The 19,114-nt window shown below is 37.3% G+C and overlaps 1 long non-coding RNA gene across 3 annotated transcripts; it reads right to left on the bottom strand.

The window, feature by feature from the left end:
- Positions 1-9,294: 9,294 nt before the first annotated feature.
- LOC307195526 lies at positions 9,295-17,309 on the bottom strand. 3 transcript variants are annotated; one of them, XR_013830855.1, is made up of 3 exons: positions 17,214-17,309; positions 16,526-16,674; positions 9,295-9,481 (listed from the first exon to the last, which is right to left on the bottom strand). It is a non-coding gene; the product is annotated as an uncharacterized lncRNA (long non-coding RNA). The 3 variants fall into 3 exon arrangements; XR_013830857.1 differs by having other exon boundaries at positions 16,526-16,671; positions 17,214-17,306; XR_013830856.1 differs by lacking the exon at positions 9,295-9,481 and adding an exon at positions 15,119-15,241 and having other exon boundaries at positions 16,503-16,674.
- Positions 17,310-19,114: the final 1,805 nt, after the last annotated feature.

Genomic DNA, 19,114 nt, shown 5'->3' with positions numbered 1-19,114 from the left:
AATAACAAAAGAGCAACAGACCTTCCATCCCCAAGAGTGTTATTAAGGCTTTGTGAATAAAACACCCAGCAGTCAGGCCATCAAAGCATAGCATGTAAAGTCTGAGAAAGCATGATATTTCTAAATCAATAAAACATCAAATTGGTCCTAGTTTTGCTGGAAAAAAAATCTAGTGGTTCAACTTTAAACGTGAAACACAGAAATTTAAAAATAGATCAAATTTTTACTCAATATTACTTGTTTTTTAGGGTTTTTTTCCCCCAAATAGGATGTGTACACCTAAGATAAAGTTACATACAACAATGCATGTTAGAATTAGTAATGTTTTCTGAATGAAAGAGGCTCTCAGCTAAAGCTATCGTTGGCATCACAGCCATGGTTGGAAACTGTTGCTAGGATGAGTTCACATCTCTGCATGTTTGCTGATCTTTCTTCCACATAACTAAGTTATTCAGCACTTTTCTAAATACATGTTTCAGATCCTGTCTCTAATTTTCCTTCTGGTCCATACGCTGTTTTCCTAGTTTTCTTCTCCCTCATGCTGCTTCTAGAAAACTGTCATGGAACACATCAGTTCAGTCATATATGCACATATAAAAATAAAATAAAATAGACTTTAAAACATAATTCAAAACACATCCAATCGTCTAAATATTCAGAAATATTTAGGAAAAAAATGGACACCTAGAAATCTCATTCTTATGTTGTTTTGTGTTTCTGCTTCTGCACTTCAGATAAGAGTTACCTTAAATAAATAATTTAATCTGTAAATTTAAATTAACGTTGGATGGGATTCACTTTGATGACATCGCTCATGGAGAGAAGAGAATAAGGGCAGATGGGATGATCCTCATTAAGGAGAAGGCAGGGAGGGATACAGAGCCATGCGAGGGAAATAAGCTACCAATGGAAAAGCAACGAGTAGGCTTCTAGGACTGTAAAAATGAGAAATATCAAAAAGGAAGGAATTTGAAAGGAGGGTTAGTATCAGGAAGTAGGCATAGCAATAATTAGTGAATATTAATGTCAGATATCAAGGAAAAGAAACAAGTTCAAAAGAGCATGGGTGTAAAATGTTTTTCCAGTGTAGAATGTGATGATTCTGCCACTTGCGTCATGGAATACGTGAACAGTGCCTCATGAAATTGTGCCTTGCACCCTGAGTGTGACCATAAATGAGGGCCCTGGGTATCAAGAAAATCGTTCAATTTAAACAGCGTATCTGTCATTGGTGAATCTTTCAGAAAGTACTTTGTTTTCTATATCAAGCAAAAAGCATGGTCTACTAGAAAGGCCCTTCCCTAGGAGCATGAAGACCAAGCATAACATTATTATTTTTAACTATATAAAGTCACCATTATTAGACAGTTATTTTAACCTACAAAAATGTTGATTTCATAGAGTTCAACGTACCAGTTGCATAATCTCGGTTAAGACGTTTTACCTTTCTTGGTAAAAGTTTCCTTACCTGTAAACTAGACTAGATCAGTGAGTGCCAACCTGTATTTTGCTTTGCCACTTTTTACATCACTACACAGCACTATCCGCAATAACTCTCCTTATGCACAGTGATTCTAAATGGGGAAAGGAGTGAAGGTTTCACATTTTTTCTCTCCTGCAGACAGTTGTTCTGATATGCTTCTTTATTGAACCATTCCATTTTCCTGCCTCATTGAAAACATGAGAGTGAGGTGCTGGAATTGTTCCAGTGAACAGAATAGTTCTTTGAATGTCAAGTACCAAAAGCTACAGTCTAGTTAGTACTCAAAGTCTAGAAGAGGGCTTCTCTGGTGGCGCAGTGGTTAAGAATCCGCCTGCCAACACAGGGCACATGGATTCGAGCCCTGCTCTGGGAAGATCCCACATGCCACGGAGCAACTAAGCCCATGTGCCACAACTACTGAGCCTGTGCTCTAGAGCCCGTGGCCACAACTACTGAAGCCCCTGCACCTAGAGCCCATATTCCACAACAAGAGAAGCCACCGCAATGAGAAGCCAGTGCTCCACAATGAAGAGATGCCCCCACTCACCGCAACTAGAGAAAGCCCGTGTGCAGCAACGAAGACCCAATGCAGCCAAAAATAAATAAATTAAATAAATAAAATTTTTAAAAAACACCCAAAAAGCCCAAAGTCTAGAAGACCTAAGCCCCATAGTTACAAGTTTAATCTACCCACATGTATGTTGCATATCCTGAGATTCTTCTTCTGCAGCAAATAGAGGTCACAGGCCAGCATCAATGGGTTGAGAGTGTGATCATTTTGATGGTCAATCACATAGGAAAATCAGTGGCCAGAAATAAAGGTCAAGGCTAAGGGTTAAAGTAACATACTAAAGTGGAGAATCCTCTACTGTCTTTTGGGAGGGCAGATGAATCTGGGGAATACAACCAGCTTCACTTAGGAAGAGGTACAGTAGAGCTATTTAGATTATAGCACTTGTGACACCATTTTGTAACTCCTGTTTAATTTCCTGTTTTTGCATCCTCTCTGTTTTTGTATTGCAAATATCTCTAAGAATGCCTTCTTGGCATTGGTTGACACTCAATATTTTTCCTTTTTTGAAAACTTTATTATCATGAAACAATTTGATAATTTGGACAGAAAATTTGCAAAAATAGTACAAAGAACTCTTTTATACTTTCTATCCAATTTCATGTGTCATTAACATTTTGTCATATTTACTTCCCCATTTTCTCTCTCTACCCGAGAGAGAGTAAGTCATATACTTCATGGCCCTTTACCCCTAAATACTTAAGTGTGCATTCCTGAAAACAAGGAAATTCATATATAGTCACATTCCACTTGTCAAAATCACATTATAATCCATATCTATACTTCATGTTTATACTTTGTCAATCACCCACAATGTACTTTATAGCAACATTTCCAGTCAGTGATACAGATTGCAGTTAATTTTGATTTCCTTTTTAATCTATTTTGATTTGGAAAAGACTAATACTTCTTGAATAAAAGCCAAGGAGTATTCTATCCTCCCAACTCTCTTTTTCTTAGTACTGAATTTAACACCAGGAATTTCATAGACAGTAGTTGAAAGGAAATGAGACTTGAAATCAAAAGACTTAAGGTTCAGACTGAAGTCACTAAATATGTAAACCAGAGTAATTTTTGTAGCTACAGTCTTCTTTTGAAGTGTTTATCACCCTCACTAATACATTATGAAGTATATTGTAAAAGAGGCAAGAACCCCAAATAGCCAAAGCAATCTTGAGAAAGAGGAACAAAGCTGGAGGTATCCCACTCCCTAACTACGAACTATACTATAAAACTATAGTAGCCAATACAGTATGGTACTGGCACAAAAACAGATCAATGGAACAGAATAGACAGCCCAGAAATAAACCCACTCACACATGGTCAATTAAGGAGGCAAGAATATAAAATGGGGAAAAGACAGTCTTTTCAATAAATGGTGTTGGGAAAACTGGACAGCTACACGTAAATGAACCAGTCTAGAACATTTCCTCACACTATATACAAAAACAAACTAAAAATGGACTAAAGGCTTAAATGTAAGCCCTGAAACCATGAAACTCATAAAAGAAAACATAGGCAATATGCACTTTGAAATTGGCCTTAGCAGTATTCTTTTTAAGACAAAAAGAAAGGAAAGGGAACAGCAGCAGTATAATTTTTAAATGTCTCCTCCAACAAAGACAACAAAAGCAAAAATAAACAAATGGGACCACATCAAACTATAAAACTTTTGCACAGCAAAGGAAACCATCAACAAAATAAAAAGGTAACCTACAGAATGGGAGAATATATTTGTAAATGATATGTCTGTAAAGGGATTAAAATCCAAAAAATATAAATCATACAACTCAACATCAGAAAACAAACAACCTGATTAAAAAATGGGCAGGGGATCTGTTTCCAAAGACCTACAGATGGCCAACAGGCACATGAAAAGATGCTCAGCATCACTGATCATCAAGGAAATGCAAATCAAAACCACAATGAGTTATTATCTCACACCTGTCAGAATGGCTATCATTAAAAAGACAAGAAATAACAAGTGTTGTTAAGAATGTAGAGAAAAGGGAATACTTGTGTCCTGTTGTTGGGAATGTAAATTGGTACAGCCACTATGGAAAATAGTATGGAGCTTCCTCAAGAAATTAAAAATAGAACTATCATATGATGCAGTTTTTCCAAAGAAACAAAAACACTAATTTGAAAAGATATACGTACCCCATGTTCATTGACAGTAGCCAAGATATGGAAGCAACCTAAGTGTCCATCAACAGATGAATGGATAAAGAAGTAGCATATATATACAATGGAATAGTACTAAGCCATAAAAAAGAATGAAATCTTGCCATTTGCAACAATATGGATGCACAGGAGGGTACTATGCTAAGTGAAATACGTCAGACAGAAAAAGACAAATGCTTTATGTTTTTACCTATATGTTGAATGAATAAATATAACAAAACAGAAACAGACTACAGATACAGAGAGCAAACTAGTGGTTGCCAGAGGGGAAGTGGGTGGGTGGATTGGTAAACTAGGCGAAGGGGAGCAAGAGGTACAAACTACCAGTTATAAAATAAATGAGTCAAAGGGATGTAATGTATCGCACATTCAATATAGTCAATAATATTGTAATAACTTTGTATGGTACATAATCTATAAAAATATCAAATCACTATGTTGTACACTTGAAACTAATACTGTAAGTCAACTATCCTTCAATTTAAAAATAAATAAATAGATAGAATCAAACAAGATGTGTGGAGGTTTTGTTTTTGTTTGTTTACTCATTTTGTCTAGCTTCTTTCACTTAACATAGTGTTTTTGGGATTCCTCCATGTTGTCATTTGTGTCAGCAGTGGATTCTTTGTTACTTCTGAGTGGTATTTCATTGTACAAATACTATAATTTGCTATTTGTAATCCTGTTAATGGACATTTGAGTTATATCCTTTTTTTTTGGCAATTAGGTATAAAGCTGCTTCTCATACAGGTCATTTTGAAGACACATGTTTATTTCTCTAAGGTTAATACCTAGGAGTAGAATTGCTGAGTGATTGTTATATGTTTAACTTTATAGGAAACTACCAATAAATTTTCCAAAGCACTTGTATCACATTACCCTGCCATCAGCAATGTATGAGTTCCAGTTCTTCCACATCCTTGCTAGTACTGGACACTGAAAATTTTTTTTTCTGGTCAATGTATAATGGTAAATCATTGTGATTTAATTTGCATTTCCCTGATGATTTGTAATGTCAACACCTTCTCATATACTTTTTGACCATCATGTATCTTCCTTTGGGAGATATCTACCTAATTCCTTTACTCACTTTAAAGGATTATTTGGCTTCTTATGGGTTTGAGGGAATTCTTTACATATCCTGGATATAATTTCTTTGTTGGATATATGTATTGCAAATATATTCTCCCAGTCCATAGTTTGACTTTTTCCTCTCTTATTTGTATATTTTAATTAGCAAAATATATTTATTTGGATGAAGTGTAAGTTATGATTATATTCTTTCATGTTTAGTGCATTTTTGTCCTAAGAAATCTTTACCTATGCTCTCAGGTCACAAAAGTATTTTCCTGTATTTTCTTCTAAGAGATTTATGATTTTACATATACATTTAAGGCTATAACCCATCATGACTTTATTTTTGTTTGTGGTGTGAGGGGGAGTCATGATTCCTTTTTTAACATATGTTTATCCAGTGGCTCCAACACCATTTGCTGAAAATGTAAAGTGCCTCTGTAGTCTCCTGGTCTTTGCTGTTTCTGATGATAATTCAACCATCATTTATATACTTGTTCCCCTGTGTATAATTTCTTTTTCTCTGGCTGCTTTCAATATTTTGTCTTTATGTTGGGTTTTCGGAAGTTTTATAATGATATGCCTAAGGTGGTTTATTTTGTATTTATCTTGCTGGGAGTTATTCAAGTTTTTGGTCCTATAAGTTTATGTTTTTGAACAAATTTGGGGGATTTTTGGCCAATATTTAAAAAGAATAATTATCTGCCCCTTCTTTCTTTTTATATTTATCTACTTTGAAGTTTATTGACCTTTTTGTATTAGTTTTCGATTGGTGCCATAGCGAATTACCGTAAATTTAGCAGCTTAGACCCACATACACGTATTATCCTACAGTTTTGTGGGTCAAATATCCAGTGCAGGTTTCACCAGGCTAAAATCAAGCTATCAGCGAGGCTGTCTTCTTTTATGGAAGCTCTAGGTAGATCCATGCAGATTGTGGGCACAGTTCAGTTCCTTGTGTTTGTGAAACTGAGGTCCCTGTTTCTTTGCTGTCAGCTGAGGGTCGTTCCCAGCTTTACAGGTTCCCTGCCTGCCTTAGTGTGTGGGCCCCTTTCTCTGTCTTCAAATTCATCAATATTTGGTGACATGTCTCTCACACTTCAGATCTTTCCTGTCTTCTTCCATTTTCTCAAATCTATGACCCACTTCCACCTTTAAAGACCCATGTGATTACATGGGGACCACATAGATAATTCAGGATAATCTCTCTATTTTGAAGTTTGTAGTCTTAATTTAATGTGCAAAATTCCTTTTGCCATGGAAAGTTACTGTAAAGGAAAAACTTCCTCCTGTGTGACTCTTTTAATATTACTCACACTCAATACTTCTGGTCACCAAATGTGTCGGGGGGGGGGTTGGAAGGGAAGGCGGAGAAGGGGTGCAGGGTAGTTTCTACACACAAAGCAATTCTGTGACACCAGCTAGGTGTCTTACAATTTAACTCAATTATGACATTACCTACCTGGAGACAGCATCAGATCCCATAAGTTGAGGGCTCAATCCTACAAGCCTGCCCCCCATTTTGAATGCCAACTGCAAGTCCAGGTCGTTGTTACCTATGCTTCTGACCAACTGGCTACAATTCAGAGGTTCCCAGGACCCCTACCTCAGGCTTGATTAATTTGCTAGAGTGGCTCACAAAACTCAGGAACACATTTTACTTACTAGATTACAAATTTATTATTTAAAAATGTAACTCAGGAACAGCCAGATGGAAGAGATACCTAGGAGAAGGTATGTGGGAAAGGGCCAAGGAGCTTCCATGCCTTCTCTGGGCATACCACTCTCCCAGCACCTTCACGAGTTCACCAACCTGAAAACTCTCTGAATCTCATCCTTTTGGATTTTTACAGAGCTTTCATCACATAGGTGTGATTGATTAAATCATTGGCTGTTGGAGATTAACTCAATCTCCAGCCCCTCTCCCTTCCCAAGAGGTTAGAGCCTGGGACTGAAAGTTCCAACTCTGTAATCAAGGTTGGTTCCCCTGGTAACCAGCCCCCATCCTTAGCGTACCTGGGGACTTTTCAAAATTCCCTTCAGTAATATAAACTCAGGTGTGGTTGAAAGGGGCTTGTTATGAATAACAAAAGACACACATTTCACCTTTATCACGTAGGATATTCCAGGAGTTTTAGGAGCTCTGAGCTAGAAACTGGGACCAAGATCAAATATATATTTATTATAAATCATAATATCACAGTTACATATTTACAGGTTCCAGGGATTAGGATGTGAACATCTTTACAGAGCTATTATTCTGCCTACCAAAACATTTTATCTGCTAACTCCAATCTTCTACTAAATTCATCCACAGAACTTAATTATTTCAGATGCTAAATTTTTCATTTCTAGAAATTCTTTTTGATTTTTTTATAGCTTTCATTTCTCTACCAATAATTCCTATCCGTTCACTCTCGTGACCATCTTTTAAATTAAGTCCTTATGATAGATACTTAAATGTCCTTTACTGTTAATTGTCTACTAATTATCAGTGGTCTACTGATATTGATTGCTTTCATCCTTGATAATAACTCACATTTTCCTATATCTAATAAATTTTTTATTGTACCCTTGGTATTGTGAACTGAGACTCTGAATTCTGTTTTCTTCCTGTGAGAAGTGGTGATTTTCTTTTTCTGATAGTTAAATTACTGGCTGACATTGAATTTTTGAAGTGTTGGTTTTATACTTTGTTGGAAGATATTTGTTTCCATTTTGCTCTTAGCACTTGGGCAAATCAGGGAACATAGTATTTGCATCTAATATGGGGAATTTCCTGGGTTTCAGCAGAAAGTCTGAGGTATTTAACAGGTTCCTTTTACTTGGCAGGACTCAGCTCTAAACCTGTCTTCCCAATATGGGTCAAGAGCTAAAATTTATGCTGAACTTTTCCAGCCACCACATCATTGATTTGGACTCCTTAATGTAATGCTTACTATCTATGAATTTCAGGAAATCGTCCACAGGTTGGAGGGGAGTTTTGCGGGACCCCAAAAACAGATTTGGGGGTCCTGTGTCTGTGGATCCTTTTCTGGGCTTTCTCCCCTTAATTTCCAGTCACTCTGGTAGCTCCTACCTTGTAATAAAATTACAAGTCAGTAAGTGGCTTCTGCTTAGTTTTATCCAACTGCACCACACATTAATTGGGTATTGCCATCAGGAAAAAAAGCCTTTAAATGTGGCTGTTACCCAGGATGGTACCCTTCTTTCAAATGTTAAGTCCGTCTCAGAGTCTGCTTACTTTGGATTATGTGCCAATGCTAATCCAAAATAGACACTGAGGGATTTAACTGCTTTTTAAAAAATATTTTGTCCAGGGTTTATAATTGCTATCTGCAGGAAAGTTAGTGCAATACAAGCAACTCCACCAGTATCTATGCTGGAAATTTGTCTCAAGTTTTTAAAGGATAGGATACACTTTTAAAGGATAGCTGTCTTCTGTGTTGAGAACATATAGTGGGGGAGGGAGACAAGGATAGAAACTGAAAGACAACAGGGAGTTTCTTGAAATGATCCAGCCAAGAAATGAGATTAACTTGTCCTAGAATGGTAGCAGTGAGGTGGTGAGAAGTGGTCAACTCAGGATATAGTTTTCAAGTAGAGCCAAAAGAATTCCCTAATAGATTGGGGATAGAGTGTAAAAGACAGAAGTCAAGGAACACAGCAGCTGGCATGGGAAAGTTATCTTGAACTTTGGAAGAACGAGAACAAGGAGCATGAGTTTAGCTTTAAACATGTTGAAATCAAGATGTCTATTAGACATCTAGGTAGAGATAGCAAGTAGGCAGTTGGATATTCAAGTCTGGGGTTCTGGATAGAGGTCTGATAGAGATGTAAACTCAGGGGTTGTATTACTTATCTGTTGCTATGTAACAAATTGTCCCAAAATTTAGCACTCTAAAGCAAAAAAAAAAGAATCTCACACAGTTTCTGAATGTTAGAAATCTAGACATGGCTTACCTGTGTTGTTCTTGCTCAGAGTTCCTCACGAGTTTGCAATCAAGTTGTTACTAAGGCTGTATGTAGTTTCTGAACACTTGATTGAGGCTAGAGAATCTGTTTCCAAGATCACTCATGTGGCTCTTGGCAGGAGGCTTCAGTTCCTCACTATATGGACCTCTACATAGGGCTTCCCAGGGCATATCTTCACACAGAGCAATTGATGACTGAGAGAGAGAGAGAGAGAGGGATAACCCAATATGAAAGCCCTAATCTCAAAAGTGACAGGCCATCACTTAGTCACACTAGAAGGGTCACTATGTATAATCCACACTCTATACTCAGGGAAGTGGAATTAAGCTGTCTTTTGGAGGGAGAACTATCAAAGAATTTGAGAACATATCTTTAAAATTAGCAGAAAAGTAATCAGCACAGAGATAATATTTAAAGTCATAGGACTGGATAAGAGCATCAAGCGAAAATGTGAGACAGAGAAATCCAAGACCTGATCTTTGGATCATACCAACAGAAAGAGGTCAAAGAGAAGAGAAGAAACAAATAAGGTTTTAAGGGAGAAATCAGTGAGATAGGAAAATAAAAAGATTGTAAGGTCCTTGAAGCTAGAAAAATAAAGTGCATTGTGTGCTAAGCCCTGTAATAGGTTTTACAATAAGATCTGCTTTCTACCTTTTTACACTTGGTTTACAGACATTAATTGCACCTAACATGTACTGCATAATTATTACATGCGGCAGATATGTCTGGGCATTTTAAATTATGTTATTTCATCCTTATAATAAATCAATGAGGAAAGCTTTATTATTCAGCATTTTAGAGATGAGAAATGCATGGTTCAGAGAGTTAAATAACTTGCCCAAATTCACATAAGTAAGTTGCAAAGCTCATAACTGAATTATGGTCAGCTGCATCCAAAACCCAAGTTCTAGCACCAGCTTTCAAAATATTTGCTAAAGTATTAACACCTTAAAATGGCTGTATCTTTCATCTACCATTATTTAGTTAATTATTTTAGCCATAGAAACAAATGATGTTTATTAAAAATTGACCATAATCCTTAAGAATTTGAAATACCATCTTTGTAAATGAAGGTATTTACTCCAATATGCAGAGTATACAAAAAATACTATCTTATAAACACAATAAAGTACGGTAATTCTTCAGCAATGTCCATTGCATTCAACTTTTCCTTTCCATTTCCACTGCTACCTATTTTATTACTTACCTATTAGTCATCTTATTAGGCTCCCATTTCTCTGACCCTAAAAATGTATAACTGGACATGTTAACTCTATACATAACTGTCATGTTAACCTTCCAAAACACAAATATCATTCTGGCTTATTACTAAGAAAATTTCAATGATTAAATGGGGCCAAGTCCAGGCCTGTAATTCTGGTGTTCTTTTCTAATTTCGTCTTCTTAGCCTGGCCTCCAGTACATCCAGCCTATAAATCTTTTATGTAGTCCTATCTCCATTTCTTTTTTTCTTTCCCTTCCTGAAATGTTTACTATTTCTTCCAATCTTCCTCCAGTGTAATCAATCAATCTGTATCTTGCCTGGGGCCAGAAGAATCTCTCCATTCTCTGAACCCCTGATGTCATGAAGTTCCTACCATGCTGCTTTATATTCTTAAACTTTTGCGTTTGTGCATTTCTTTACCACTGATGTACAAGCTTCTTTTGGAAAACTACTGTGTCTACTGTATTTGTGACTCTGATAGCTTATAGTATTATAGCTGCTAATTCATAATAGCTGCTTAATATTAATTTAATATTAACTAATATATAAATCCTTAAGTTGACAGTAAGTATTCTATATATAATAATAGCAAATGCAGAGAGCTTACTCTGCAATGTTTGCTTTTCTAAGAGTTTTATGTATATTAACTCACAAATGTTCTCCTTCACTTTCATAAAACTTTGCCCAAAATGTCTAAAATTCACTTTTAGTAAAAAGAACTGTTGAACATGCTAAATTGTGTATTTTAAACAACATGTGTGGCATACCCATATATATCAACTTTGTAACATAAGCAAAGAGCTATCCTAAGTTTCCGGCTTCCCCACCAGAGTACAAATGGTGAATAATGAAGTGAATGTGACAGGTTATCACTCTTTTAGTAGCACCTCATTTATCTCCATAAACCATCATCATTATCCCATCTACTTTTTATTTATTTATTTATTTATTTATTTATTTAAATATCTTTATTGGAGTATAATTACTTTACATTGTTGTGCTACTTTCTGCTGTATAACAAAGTGAATCAGCTATACATATACGTATATCCCCATATCACTTCTCTCTTGCACCTCCCTCCCACCTTCCATATCCAACCCCTCTAGGTGGTCACAAAGCACCAAGCTGATCTCCATGTGCCATGCGCTGCTTCCCACTATCTATCTATTTTACATTTGGTAGTGTATATATGTCCATGCCACGCTCTCACTTTGTCACAGCTTACCCTTCCCCCTCCCCGTGTCCTCAAGTCCATTCTCTACGTCTGCATCTTTATTCCTGTCCTGCCCCTAGGTTCTTCAAAACCATTTTTCTTTAATTCCACATATATGTGTTAGCATACGGTATTTTTTTTCTCTTTCTGACCTACTTCACTTTGTATGACAGACTCTAGGTCCATCCACCTCACTACAAATAACTCAATTTCATTTCTTTTTATGGCTGAGTAATATTCCATTGTATGTATGTGCCATATGTCACATCTTCTTTATCCATTCATCTGTCAATGGACACTTAGGTTGCTTCCATGTCCTGGCTATTGTAAATAGTGCTGCAATGAACATTGTGGTATATGTCTCTTTTTTAATTATGGTTTTCTCAGGGTATATGCCCAGTAGTGGGATTTCTGGGTCATAAAGTAGTTCTATTTTTAGTTTTTTAAGGAACGTCCATACTGTTCTCCATAGTGGCTGTATCAATTTACATTCCCACCAACAGTGCAAGAGGGTTACCTTTTCTTCACACCCTCTCCAGCATTTATTGTTTGTAGACTTTTTGATGATGGCCATTCTGATGGGTGTGAAGTGATACCTCATTGCAGTTTTGATTTGCATTTCTCTGATGATTAGTGATGCTGAGCACCCTTTTATATGTTTCTTGGCAATCTGTATATCTTCTTTGGAGAAATGTCCATTTAGGTTTTCTGCCCATTATAGGATTGGGTTGTTTGGTTTTTTGATATTGAGCTGCATGAGCTGCTTGTATATTTTGGAGAGTAATCCTTTGTCAGTTGTTTTGTTTGCAAATATTTTCTTCCATTCTGAGGGTTGTCTTTTGGTCTTGTTTATGGTTTCCTTCACTGTGCAAAAGCTTTTAAATTTCATTAGGTCCCATTTGGTTATTTTTGTTTTTATTTCCCTTTCTCTAGGAGGTGGGTCCAAAGGACCTTTCTGTGATTTATGTCATAGAGTGTTCTGCCTATGTTTTCCTCTAAGAGTTTTATAGTGTCTGGCCTTACATTTAGGCCTTTAATCCATTTTGAGTTTATTTTTGTGTATGGTGTTAGGGAGTGTTCTAATTTCATTCTTTTACATGTAGCTGTTCCGTTCTCCCTACACCACATATTGAAGAGGCTGTCTTGTCTCCATTGTATATTCATGCCTCCTTTATCAAAGAAAAGGTGACCATAGGTGCATGGGTTTACTTCTGGGCTTTCTATCCTGTTCCATTGATCTATATTTCTGTTTTTGTGCCAGTACCATACTGTCTTGATTACTATAGCTTTGTAGTATAGTCTGAAGTCAGGGAGCCTGATTCCTCCAGCTCCATTTTTCGTTCTCAAGATTGCTTTGGCTATTCGCGGTCTTTTGTGTTTCCATACAAATTGTGACATTTTTTGTTCTAGCTCTGTGTAAATGACATTGGTAATTTGATAGGGATTGCATTGAATCTGTAGCTTCCTTTGGGTAGTATAGTCATTTTCACAATATTGATTCTTCCAATTCAAGAACATGGTATATCTCTCCATCAATTTGTATCATCTTTAATTTCTTTCATTAGTGTTTTATAATTTTCTGTATACAGGTCTTTTGTCTCCTTAGGTAGGTTTATGCTTAGGTATTTTATTCTTTTTGCTGCAATGGTAAACGAGAGAGTTTTCTTAATTTCTCTTTCACATTTTTCATCATTAGTATATAGGAATGAAAGAGATTTCTGTGCATTAATTTTGTATCCTGCTACTTTACTAAATTCATTGATTAGCTCTAGTAGTTTTTCTGGGAGCATCTTTAGGATTCTCTATGTGTAGTATCATGTCATCTGCAAACAGTGACAGTTTTACTTCTTCTTTTCCAATTTGGATTCCTTTTATTTCTTTTACATCTCTGATTACTGTGGCTAAAACTTTGAAAACTATGTTGAATAATAGTGGTGAGAGTGGACAATGTGTCTTGTTCCTGATCTTAGTGGAAATAGTTTCAGTTTTTCACCACTGAGAACGATGTTGGCTGTGGGTTTGTCATATATGGCCTTTATTATATTGAGGTAAGTTCCCTCTACGCCTACTTTCTGGAGGGTTTTTATCTTAAATGGGTGTTGATTTTGTTGAAAGCTTTTTCTGCATCTATTGAGATGATCTTATGGTTTTTCAACTTCAATTTGTTGATATGGTATATTGCATTGATTGATTTGCATATATTGAAGAATCCTTGCATTACTGGTATAAACCCCACTTGATCATGGTCTATATCCCGTTAAAGTGCTCTTGGATTCTTTTTGCTAGTATTTTGCTGCAGATTTTTGCATCTATGTTCATCAGTGATATTGGCCTGTAATTTTCTTTGGGACATCTTTGTCTGGTTTGGTATCAGGGTGATGGTCGCCTCGTAGAATGAGTTTGGGAGTGTTCCTCACTCTCCTATATTTTGGAAGAGTTTAAGAAGGATAGGTGCTAGCTCTTCTCTAAATGTTTGATAGAATTCACCTGTGAAGCCATCTGGTCCTGGGCTTTTATTTGTTGGAAGATTTTTAATCACAGTTTCAATTTCAGTGGTTGTGATTGGTCTGTTTATATTTTCTATTTCTTCCTGGTTCAGTCTTGGAAGGCTGTACTTTTCTAGGAATTTGTCCATTTCTTCCAGGTTGTCCATTTTATTGGCATATAGTTGCTTGTAGTAATTTCTCATGGTCCTTGTATTTCTGTAGTGTTATTTGTTACTTCTCCTTTTTCATTTCTAATTCTATTGATTTGAGTCTTCTCCCTTTTTTCTTGATTAGTCTGGCTAATAGTTTTTCAATTTTGTTTATCTTCTCAAAGAACCAGCTTTTAGTTTTGTTGATCTTTGCTATCGTTTCCTTCATTTCTTTTTCATTTATTTCTGATCTGATCTTTATGATTTCTTTCCTTCTGCTAACTTTGGGTTTTATTGTTCTTCTTTCTCCATTTACTTTAGGTGTAAGGTTAGGTTGTGTACTTGAGATGTTTCTTGTTTCTTCTGGTAGGATTGTATCGCTATAAACTTCCCTCTTAGAACTGCTTTTGCTGCATCCCATAGGTTTTGGGTTGTCATGTTTTCATTGTCATTTGTCTCTAGGTATTTTTTGATTTTCTCTTTGATTTCTTCAGTGATCTCTTGGTTATTTAGTAGCTTATTGTTTAGCCTCCATGTGTTTGTATATTTTACAGATCTTTTCCTGTAATTAATATCTAGTCTCATAGCATTGTGGTCGGAAAAGATCCTTGATACGATTTCAATTTTCTTAAATTTACCAAGGCTTGATTTGTGACCCAAGATATGATCTATCCTGGAGAATGTTTCATGAGCACTTGAGAAGAAATTCTATTCTGTTGTTTTTGGATGGAATGTCCTATAAATATCAATTAAGTCCATCTTATTTAACATAGGGCTGGGATGTCTTTGATGGTCCAATATCCTGAGCTCAGCTCTCCCACCTCCGAGGCTCAGGCCTGACACCTGGCCGGAGCACCAAGACCCTGTCAGCCACATGGCTCAGAAGAAAAGGGAGAATAAATAAATAAATAAATAAAATGAAGTTATTAAAGTAAAAAAAAAATTTAAATATTATTAAAATTAAAAAAGTAATTTAAAAAAAAGAAGAGAGCATGCAAACCAATAAACAATCCGCCAATGATAACAAGCGCTAAAAACTTAACTAAGGTAAACATATAAATCATAAACTAGTCCGTCACATATGGCAAACCCTAAGTCTACAGTTGCTCCCAAATCCTCAATTCTGGGATGATTCGTTGTCTATTAAAGCATTCCAGAGATGCAGCATACATCAAGTTGATTGTGGAGATTTAATCCACTGCTCCTGAGGCTGTATGGAGAAATTTCCCTTTCTCTTCTTTGTTGGCAGAGGTCCTGGGGTTCAGCTTTAGATTTGTTCCTGCCTCTGCATGTAGGTTGCCCTCTGGCATCTGTTCTTCACCCAGACAGGAAGGTGTTAAAGGAGTGGCTGATTACGGGGCACTAGCTCACTCAGGCCAGGGGGAGGGAGGGGTACGGAATGCGGGGCGAGCCTGCGGCGGCAGAGGCCACTGTGACATTGCAACAGCCTGAGTGAGGCATGCCGTGTGTTTTCCCAGGGAAGTTGTCCCTGGATCATGGGACCCTGGCAGTGGTGAGCTGCACAGGCTCCCTGGAGGGTAGGTGTGGATAGTGACCTGTGCTTGCACACAGGATTCTTCGCGGCTGCAGTAGCAGCCTTAGCATTTCATGGCCGTCTCTGGGGTCCGCGCTGATAGCCGCGGCTCGCGCCCATCTCTGGAGCTTGTTTTGGCGATGCTCTGAATCCCCTTCTCACACACCCTGAAACAATGGTCTCTTGCCTCTTCGGCAGCTCCACACTTTTTCCCAGACTCCCTTCCGGCTAGCTGTGGTGCACTAGCCCCCTTCAGGCTGTGTTCACGCAGCCGACCCCAGTCCTCTTCCTGCGCTCCAACCAAAGCCCAAGCCTCAGCTCCCAGCCCCCGCCCGCCCCGGCGGGGGAGCAGACAAGCCTCTCAGGCTGGTGAGCACTGGTTGGCTCTGATCCATTCCTCTGTGCGGGAATCTCTCCACTTTGCCCTCTGCACCCCCGTTGCTGCACTCTCCTTCAAAGCTTCCCCTCCCGCCCACCCCCTGTCTCCTCCAGTGAAGGGGCTTCCTAGTGTGTGGAAACTTTTCCTCCTTTACAGCTCCCTCCCACTGATGCAGGTCCCGTCCCCATTCTTTTGTATATGTTTATTCTTTTTTCTTTTGCCCTACCAGGTACGTGGGGGGTTTCTTGCCTTTTGGGAGGTCTGAGGTCGTCTGCCAGCGTTCAGAAGGTGTTCTGTAGGAGTCGTTCCACATGTAGATGTATTTTTGATGTATTTGTGGGGAGGAAGGTGATCTCCGCGTCTTACTCCTCCACCATCTTGAAGGTCCTCCCCATCTACTTTAAATAAACATAACCACTGACTTATGTTTCAGTGTACACTTAGCATTGTTAGATAACTGTATTAAAAAGCACTTCTTTACATTGTGAATATAGGCCTAATTTAGGCAAATAATATCTCCTATAGTGACCTCAAGTTTTGTTAAATCAATGTAAAGAAGAAAAGTTTACCCTATTTTGTTGATTTTAGTACCTGAACCTGGAATAATGCTAATTGCAGACACAGAAAGCATCAAATAGACTAATACCTACGCTATGAGGTTTGATCCTCTGAAACGCTAAGGTTTGTCTTTTTTTCACACAGACTTAGAAGAACAGAGATCTAAGATTTAATTTTTCTTGATGAAGAATAAAGCTGTATTGATTGCTGAGAAAAGAAAATCAACCTATTTATTTTTACAATCATCAGATTGTAATCTATGGTCTTCTTTTATACATTGCCCAAAAGAGGCTACTGATTTCTGTGGATCTAGCAGTTTCAGAAATGGAACATTTTATGAGTGATATCAAAGTAATACAGAAGTTCCAAAGTAAGATACCTGGAATTGAAAATCCTGATAAAGTAGAAACTACTTTGCAGTTTCCTCAAGGTGCTCATTTAGTATTGTTTCCTAGTGCTTGGCAGATTCTCTTCCTCATCTCTGTGTCACGCACCTGAATGCAAAGATAAATGGACCCATAACATACCCATCTGAAAAGGAAAGAGAGAGAAATTGCATTTCTGGGCTCAGCAAAGAATTGTGGCAGGAAGATTTGGTGGGCTCCCCCAATCCCAGTCATGATGTTTACTGTGGTGTGGATTTAATCAGAAGTGTATATGGAGTTTTATTTTTTAAAAAACAGCAACTATTACTTTCTTCAGCTGTGATAAAGGAATGATTATCTAGTAGCATATTGTTCTCAACAAACCAGATGGAACTTTAGTACATCCTTCCAAATCCCCTCATGATTTAGTCTTAAATTGAGTAACAGGGAACAAAAGAATCAGTTTGCTTTTTAAGAAACAAATGTTTAATCATCACACTGGACCCAAGCCGACCTGCAAAATTCTTAGGACTGGCAAAACACAAAAATAAAAACAAAAGACACAATTTTTTTTTTTCAAAAACACTGCTAGCACTATCCAGTATTATTAAATCATTCAAGTTTGTCTTTGGCAAATCCAAGTACCCTGCTTCTCTGTCCTCTTTCCTCTTGCTATTACTCCTCTCCAGCAACTCCCCTTAGGTTCCTAGAGCTTTCAGATCTATCCGTGAACCTCAATTTAAATATGTAGAGAAATAAGCTAAAAACATTTTCTAAGAAATGTCAATGGTATTACTTTTTTCCAGGGTTTTTGTATGTTAAATTTAATTTAAAAAAAAAAACTCCTGAGCACCCATTCTATTCCAAATTCTGAAAAAGAGTGAAGAAGAGGCCTGGACCCTGCCCCTGGGTTTTCAGTCTCAGAGGGGAGACAGAATTGTAACAGATGCCCAACCTACACTGAGTTAAGGTTAGGACAGAACAGTGTTAAAGGTACAGAGGAAAATGAAAAATTTTACTCTCTATTTTGGGGGTCATGGATGCCTTGGAAGAAGCACTGAGTGTGAGCTATTTGTAGGACTATAATCTGGAGATACCCAGGAGGAATTGAATATTTGGGTCTGGGACTCTGTAAAACATCAGGACTGAAGATATTAATTTGAAAAGCATCTGTGTCATCCATCCTCAGATCATAGAGAACTCTCTAAATGAGTATTTTGCAAAGCCTATAACTTGCACTAATAATCTCATGAGATGGTCTAGAGAAAATAGGGGTCTAGGATCAAATAAGATTAAGGAATACCACATGCTTTACCCCCTCCTTTGGAAATTTGTAAATGACATTAACATTTTAAAGGAACTGACAAGTCCTACAATTAGTCCAGATGTAGGAAAAGAAGCAGAGGAAGCCAAAAGAACAAGACATTTCAAGAAGATAAATATGATCATTTGTATAAATCTTAGAAGAAATCCCCAAAGTTAAGAATTGGCAGGAGAGTATCTCACTCAGTTTGTTGTTCCACAACTCAGCAGAGACCATGGCATATATTATGCACTCAATGAATATTTGGCAGATTAATCAGTGAATAAAGAAATGCAAGAGCAAAAGCAGTAATTCCTCATACAATTCCATTCAACGTTCTACAAAATGCGTATAAAGACAGAGAAAAAGACTGGCAGCGGTACAAAATATTTCACATAAAAGAACATCATTCAGTTTTGGAGAAAACTTCATAAAATACATAGCATTTGTTATGGAATTGGAAGTATATTCTTAGACTCCATAGCAGTGGTTTTCAATGGGAAAGAGGGAGGGCAATTTTGCTTACCAGGGAACATTTAGCAACATCTGGAGACATTTTTGTTTATCACAACTTGGGCAGGGTATGGCTACTTTAATGTATGGCCACCCTCC

The sequence above is a fragment of the Stenella coeruleoalba genome (genome assembly GCF_951394435.1).
Source record: "Stenella coeruleoalba genome assembly, chromosome: 12".
NCBI classification, from domain to species: domain Eukaryota; kingdom Metazoa; phylum Chordata; class Mammalia; order Artiodactyla; family Delphinidae; genus Stenella; species Stenella coeruleoalba.
This window is presented reverse-complemented; position numbering and strand designations above follow the sequence as displayed.